Raw genomic sequence first — 8382 nt, forward strand, 5'->3', positions numbered from 1 at the left:
AAAAAAAATAGTTCATTTTAGTTTTGGAACTGATTCTACATCTTTGGGCATTTATACATATCATGGCTGTGACATTTAAAAAAAATGTGTGAGTGTGAAGAAAAAAAATAAGGCAGGGAAAACTGTGCGTTACTTGTTGTGATCAGTGAAAAAGATTGAAAGGGTTTTTCATTGCATATTGTGAAAAATCCGTTTTCAGAAGTTCAGTGTGAATTTGATTTTGGAAATCAAGGGTAGAAAGGATTATTTTATTTCATACAAATAACAGAGTATACAGAGTATGTGATTTCTCTGCACTTTATAGCAGTATATTTGTAAAAGGAAATTGTTTTAGTTGTACTCTTATAATCTCAAAGTTGCACAAGTATATTTCTACAATTATGATGTGGTTGTTGCTCCTTGAAGATAGTGTACAGAGTTGGTGCTCATTGTTATAATAAAAAGGATCTTTACGAGTGGTTTTTCTACCCCAAGAGGGTTTTCCACTAATGAAATATTTGTGTCATGTGTCAAAAGTTTTCCATTAGTTTCATGCTCTGATATGTTGGATTATTTCATTTGTTTTGCATTGTGCTAATTCATACAATTGTTGTTTTATATCTGCAAGTTCCATGTTACTGTGTCATTTATAAAATTAAATGTTATTTACTTCATTTTTGAAATTTCAACTTTGTTGATTTAAAGGCATTCTTTTCAGTTCATTAGTTTGATCATATCAGTATGTATACTTAAGAGAAACTATTTTGTTATGTTTGGTTTACATTCAACAAGGTTCTCTGTCAAAACTTCTTGTATGAGTTAAGTTCTTAGATTCTAATTCACCCCCCCTCTTAGAGTCAATTCACTTCCAACAAGTGGTATCAGAGCGTAGGATCCCTCCATATAGGTCTTTCCTAGGGATTGTTCTTGGTTGTTTGGAAGTTCAAATGGCTCAAAATCAAGAAGGTGCTTGACTTTCCAAAGCTCCTCTTTTTGATGGCACTGATTATGTGTTCTGGAGAATTCGAATGTAAACATATTTGATCTTTGTTGATCTTAATGTGTGGAATATTGTTACAACTAAGTATAAAGTTCTTGATATTATTCCTACAAACCCTAATGATAAAACAAAATATGAATTAAATGCTAGGGCCAAACATGCACTCCTATGTGGTCTTACAAAGGATGTGTTTGTAAAGGTCATGCATTGTAAGTCTGCCCATGAGATTTGGGATAAACTAGAAACAATTTATCAAGGAGATAAAAAAGTAAAAGAATCAAAGATTCTCACACTCAAAAATCAATTTGAGGCATTGAGAATGAAAGATGATGAAACTATTGCAAGCTATTTTCTAAGAATTGATGAGATAGGAAACTCTAGAAGAGGTCTTGGTGAAACAGTGGATGAACAAGATGTTGTTAGAAAAATCATTAGAACCTTATTGCCAAAATTTGAAACTAAGGTTTCAACCTTAGAAGAAAAGAAAAGCTTTTCTACAATGACTCTTGATAATCTGCAAGGTATTCTTATTGCCTATGAAATGAGAATTGGCAGCAATTCCTCTAATTCAAAAGAAACAGCTTTTAGAGTAGAAAAGAAAGAAGAACCTGATAGCGAACCTGAACTTTCAGATGCTATTGAATCTCTACTTGTTAGAAAATTGAAAAAGAAATATAAGGGTAAATTACCCTTCAAATGTTTTAATTGTGGGAAAACTGGGCACTTTGCTGCTCAATGTCCTCTAAGTGATCTAAATAGCGAAGAAGAAAAACCAGAAAAATTCTACAAAAAGAAAATGTGGAATCCTAAAAAAGAAATTAAATACCTTTAAGAAAGAGAAGAGTCTCTTCACAAAAGAAGAATCTGAAGGAGAATCAGATGATTCACCTTGTGAAGGAGATGAGACACTATTTATGGCAGAAATAGAATCTTCTTCAACTAGCAAATCTGAAAATCGATCTGTTCTACACCAAGGTGAAATTGATCTTGAGGGAGAGTTACTCTGTGCTCTCAAAGAAATAAAAAGATTAAAAGAATTAGTAGTCTCACATGAAAGTTCAAATCAGATTCTACGAGTTGAATTGAATGACTCAAATTTAGCAAATGAAAATCTGAAATCTCTTCTTGAAGATAGAGATAAGAAAATCAAAGTCTTAGAACAACAAGTTTCTTCTTTGCAAAAAAAAGTTGGTCAATATGAGAGCACTATGCATCTGAATGATATTCTTGATAAACAAAAACATCACAAAGATCTGACTGGTGTTGGTTTTTGTAAGGACAAAACAGAAAATCAGAATTTTAAGACAACAAATAGAAATCCAACATATTCTCTTAACAGATCTTTTAGATTTGGTTTCTTCAATGGATATTGTTTTTATTGCAATAAATTTGGTCACAAGGTCAGTACTTGCAGATTTATAAAGCACATAACTCCTATGTTTGGACACAAACAAAATTATGGATTTTCAAATACAGTAAAATGTTTTAAATGCAACAATTTTGGGCATACTACTAGACAATGTAAATCAAAACAAAGTGATGAAAAAAAATGGAAACCTAAGTTTGTGTCTAGTACCGAGCAATCAATGTTGGTACAAACTGCACTTATTTCCAATAGGATGTTGGACAGTGGATGTTCTCACCATATGACAGGTGATAAGGATAAATTTCTTCATTTGGAAGATTATGATGGTGGACTTGTTAAATTTGGGGACAATTTAGGTATTCACATCAAAGGTAAAGGAACATTATTCTTAAATGATGACACTCCCATTAATGATGTATATTATGTTGAGGGTTTAAAACACAACCTTCTCAGTGTCAGTCAAATATGTGATAATGGGTATAATGCATCTTTTAGTTCTCAAGGTTGCACTATCACAAAAAGTTCTGGAAGGGTTGTTGCTATTGGATTGAGAACCTCTGGTACTATTTATAATCTACTTGATTCCACTGATTATGAAAATCATAAAAGTATGTGTCTTGTGAGTCAGATTGAAGAAAATTGGCTTTGGCATAAACGTCTGGGTCATGTGAATTTTGACAATCTTGTGAGAATTAGTAAGAATCAAAATGTCAGAGGTCTACCTATTCTAAGCAAACCAACAAATGGGATATGTAAAGAATGTCTTAAGGGCAAACAGACAAGGGTATCTTTTAAATCAAAAGAGCATTCTTCTACTAGGTCATTACAACTTGTACATACAGATTTATGTGGTCCTACAAGGACTCAATCAATCAATGGAGATAAATATTTTATGCTCTTTGTTGATGATTATACTAGAATGGTCTGGGTTACTTTTCTAAAACACAAATATGAAGCATTTGATAGATTTAAAGTTTTCAGGAAAATGGTAGAACGTGAATCAGATTTGAAATTAAGATGTTTAAGATCTAACAAAGGTGGCGAGTTTACATCATAGGAATTTGTGGATTACTGCGAAAAACATGGAATCAAAAGGCAGTATGCAGCTTCACGAACACCTCAACAAAATGGAGTAGTTGAGCGTAAGAATAGGACTGTGAAGGAGATGGATCGTACAATGCTAAATGAAGCCAATTTGCCAGATAAACATTGGAAAGAGGCTGTTCATACATCAGTCTATATTTTGAATCGTGTGCAAATCAGAGTAAAATCTACTTTTACTCCTTATGAACTCTGGTATGGTAAAGCAACTTCCATTAAATATTTCAAAATATTTGGTTGCAAATGTTATATTAAGAGGGATGAGGAAAATCTAGGAAGTTTTGATACTAAGACTGATGAGGGTATCTTTCTTGGATACTCTACTCAGAGCAAAGCTTATAGGTGTTTCAATAATAGGTTGAAGAAAATTGTTGAAACAATAAATGTGAGATTTGATGAGCAGTTTTTGTTAAGTAATGTTTTGCAGGGTGTTGAAGAAGATGCTCCAATGAAGCTTGATCAAGTTCCTAAATCTACGGAAACAGAAAAGAAAAATGAAATGAGCAAATCAAGCTCTAATGAAGAGGATTCAAATACAGAAGATTCAAATGCAGAGGATTCAAATGCAAAAACAAGAATTCCTCAGTATACTCCTTTAAGGATTATTACAAAGAGACATCCTCAAAATCAGGTTATTGGTAACATGGATGCAGGGATTTTAACCATAAGAAGAGCAAAAACTATTGAACAAGCTCAAATAGCTGAGCACTATTGTTTGGTAACTGATTTTGAACCTAAAAATGTTTCTGATGCTTTATTCGATCAATGCTAGTTAAATGCTATGAAAGATGAAATTAATCAAATAGAAAAGAATCAAACATGGGTGTTAGTGCCTAGGCCAGATGATAAAAATGTGATAGGAGGCAAATGGGTGTTTAGAAATAAGCTTGATGAATCTGGACAGGTTGTTAGAAATAAAGCACGTTTTGTTTGTAAGGGTTATGCACAACAGGAAGGGATAGACTTTGGTGAAGCATTTGCACCTGTAGCTAGATTAGAATCAATCAAAATATTTCTTGCATACTCTTGCTATAAATTTTTTAAAGTTTACCAGATGGATGTCAAAACTACTTTTCTCAATGACTATCTTGTTGAAGAAGTTTATATGGAACAACCAAAAGGTTTTGAATCTGTAGATAAACCTAATTATGTGTACAAATTAAAAAAGGCACTCTATGGCCTCAAACAAGCTCCAAGAGCTTGGTACTCCAGATTGGATGCTCATCTTACAGGAAATGAATTTACTAAAGGAGGAGTGGACAACAATTTGTATGTTAAGGTCGCAGGTAATGACATTCTTGTTGTTGAAGTATATGTGGATGACATTATTTTTGGCTGCAATAATGATTCCTTGTCTAAAAAGTTTTCTAAAATCATGGAATCTGAATTTGAAATGTCCATGTTGGGTGAATTAACCTTCTTCCTTGGTCTTCAAGTAATGCAGCGTAAACAAGACATTTTTCTGTCACAAACTAAATATGCCAAAGAAATGTGTAAGAAGTTTAACATGACAAAATGCAAACCAGTTAGCACTCCAATGGAAACTGGTTGTAAATTATCTAAGTCTGATGACTCACCTGAGGTAAATCAATCAGAGTATAGATCAATGATAGGCAGTTTGTTATATTTGACTACATCTAGACCAGATTTGATGTTTGCAGTATGTTTGGTTTCACGTTTTCAATCTGCACCAAAACAATTTCATTTGAATATTGTGAAGCAAATTTTCAAGTATATTCAGGGTACTTTAGACTATGGTTTATGGTATCCTCGCAATAATGATTTCACTCTTGTTGGTTTCACTGATTCTGATTGGGCTGGCTATATAGATGATCGTAAGAGTACCAGTGGTGTTGCCTTCTTTCTAGGTGTCTGTCTTGTTGCCTGGCACAACAAAAAGAAAGACTATGTTACTTTGTCCACTGCAGAATTTGAATATATTGCTGCCACTGCATGTTGTACACAACTGATATGGATGTCCCACCAAATTGTTGATATGGGTATTTCTGTTGCTAAGCCTGTTTCAATTTTTTGTGACAATACAAGTGCTATTAGTCTTTCCAAAAATCCTGTTATGCATTCTCGCACTAAACATGTTGCTATCAAATTACATTTTCTGCGAGACCAAGTGTTGGCTAATGAGTTTCAGCTTTTGTATGTGCCTTCTCAGGCACAAGTGGCTGATATTTTTACCAAAGCTTTATCCAAAGAAACATTTGAAAGGCTTCGGGAAAGGTTGGGAGTTCTCTCTCAATCTGGTATTCTCACTTCATGCACAAATTGAGGGGGAGTTTTGCTCCTCTAGCAGCCATCTGCTGCTTTGCCCTTTGTCCTTGAGACAAAAAAGGGGGAGAAACAAACATCATTGACAGTTATATTTGGATTTCTTTATACATGATACACAATGATATTTATGGTACAATGAGTATGCTGGTTATGAGATTCAGGTAAATGATGGCATGTTTTTTTTTCCATCAAGGACAAAGGGGGAGTTTGTTGACTCTTGATTGCCCTTGACGACAAAAAAAATGGGTGACATCTTGAAAGGCATGTTGATAAACCATTGGCATATTTTTATTAATAATGCTATTGTGTCTCATCTGCATATTGTTTAGTGAAATTTATGATGTGTACAACCATGTAATGACTTGACATCAACTTACCTGGCATTCTTGCATGAGACTCTATTGTGGACTTCAAATGTTTTGAAATCCCATTTTATATTTTGGTTTCTTAAGTGGTAAAAGAAAAAGAATAAACAACAGTGTTTTATTTTGTTGCACAAACCCTAGAAGGTGCCGCCATGGGTAATTTGAAGGCTATAACAGTGATTTTTCTATTTCAGATTTTTACAGAGCAGTAAAAATTGCAAAATGTTTTTCTCTTTTGTAAAAAGAGATGAGCAGGAATAAAGAGTTTGATGGTTCTATTTTTTACGGTCATGTAACTATTTTTTTTAAGATAACAAAAGTTTTACAAGGGTTTTATATGCTATAAACAAGAGATTCGTTGTTCATACGGGTTTCAGTTTTCTGGAGTAGATTTATAACTATTTTTTAAATGTTATACAAAAATCATGTTTCTGTTTAGAAACCCTAACTAATACAGTTACCCTATTTTGGAAGGTATATTTGGAAGGTTGTTTTTCGAACAGTTTTGATTTAAAAAAAATAGTTCATTTCAGTTTTGGAACTGATTCTACATCTTTGGGCATTTATACATATCATGGCCGTGACATTTTAAAAACAATGTGTGAGTGTGAAGAAAAAAAACAAGGCAGGGAAAACTGTGCGTTACTTGTTGTGATTAGTGAAAAAGATTCAAAGGGTTTTTCATTGCATATTGTGAAAACTCTGTTTTCAGAAGATCAGTGTGAATTTGATTTTGGAAATCAAGGGTATAAAGGATTATTTTATTTTGGAAATCAAGGGCAGAAAGGATTATTTTATTTCATACAAATAATAGAGTATACAGAGTATGTGATTTCTCTGCACTTTATAGCAGTATATTTGTAAAAGGAAATTGTTTCAGTTGTACTCTTATAATCTCAAAGTTGCACAAGTATATTTCTGCAATTATGATGTGGTTGTTGCTCGTTGAAGATAGTGTACAGAGTTGGTGCTCATTGTTATAATAAAAAGGATCTTTACGAGTGGTTTTTCTACCCCAAGAGGGTTTTCCACTCATGAAATATTTGTGTCATGTGTCAAAAGTTTTCCATTAGTTTCATGCTCATATATTTTGGATTATTTCATTTGTTTTGCATTGTGCTAATTCATACAATTGTTGTTTTATATCTGCAAGTTCCATGTTACTGTGTCATTTATAAAATTAAATGTTATTTACTTCATTTTTGAAATTTCAACTTTGTTGATTTAAAGGCATTCTTTTCAGTTCATTAGTTTGATCATATCAGTATGTATACTTAAGAGAAACTATTTTGTTATGTTTGGTTTACATTCAACAAGGTTCTGTGTCAAAACTTCTTGTATGAGTTAAGTTCTTAGACTCTAATTCACCCCCCCTCTTAGAGTCAATTCACTTCCAACACTTCTACCCAATTTTATCTATGCTCAGGATACCTCACACACAACTCAAACCTATAGTTGCAAACTTGTTTTGCACACACTTCATCAATGAGAAACCTACTCTATTTTCTTATTCACTCTTCTTTCTTTCACAGTGCGCCTTTTCTTTCTTTAATTCAATGATGTTTTTATCTGGCTTCGATACCAAATGATGCAGATGGAGTTGGGGATATGCCCAATATCCTAGCTATAGATTCATCACGATTAATTAGCCAACAAAGACTATAAACAATAACATTAAATTGCAACAATATTTGAAATTAGTTATTTATAATGAATTCAAATCTACAAAACATTTAACAGTTTGATAATTACACAGACCATCCTTTGTTTCTTTTATCCACTCTTTCATCATGTAGCTTCCTCTTCTTCAATCTATGCAATTTAACTTTTCCAATCTCCTTGCATGGTCTTCTTCCCACTTGGTCTCACATTGACCCTTGTTCATTTTCATTAAGTGACTGCTTCATATTAGTTTTTTCAATTTTGAGTCCATTGTGTGTTCAAGAAGCTCCAAAATTTGGTGCCCACCATTCTTTTCTATGCGGTCCCTCATAAATTACTATTGCGCCCTTATCTTTTGATTTCCCTGAATATTTTCCCACTTTGTCATAGCTGTAGGTTCTTTCACTTATCTCCTCCCATGCACCTTTATTCATGCACAACTTCTTGGATATGCCCTTTTCATTTCTATCAATTCTTGGGCCTTTTCTACTTCAATTCGTATTGCATATCCTTCTTTTTTACTATGCATCTTTTCTCTATCTAGTTCTGTGCACTCTTAGACCCACACTCTATCTTCTCCTCTAGTATTGGTGTTTCCTCCCCCTATCTTAATTGCTCATTAC

Source organism: Cryptomeria japonica, chromosome 2 (genome assembly GCF_030272615.1).
Source record: "Cryptomeria japonica chromosome 2, Sugi_1.0, whole genome shotgun sequence".
NCBI classification, from domain to species: Eukaryota; Viridiplantae; Streptophyta; class Pinopsida; order Cupressales; family Cupressaceae; genus Cryptomeria; species Cryptomeria japonica.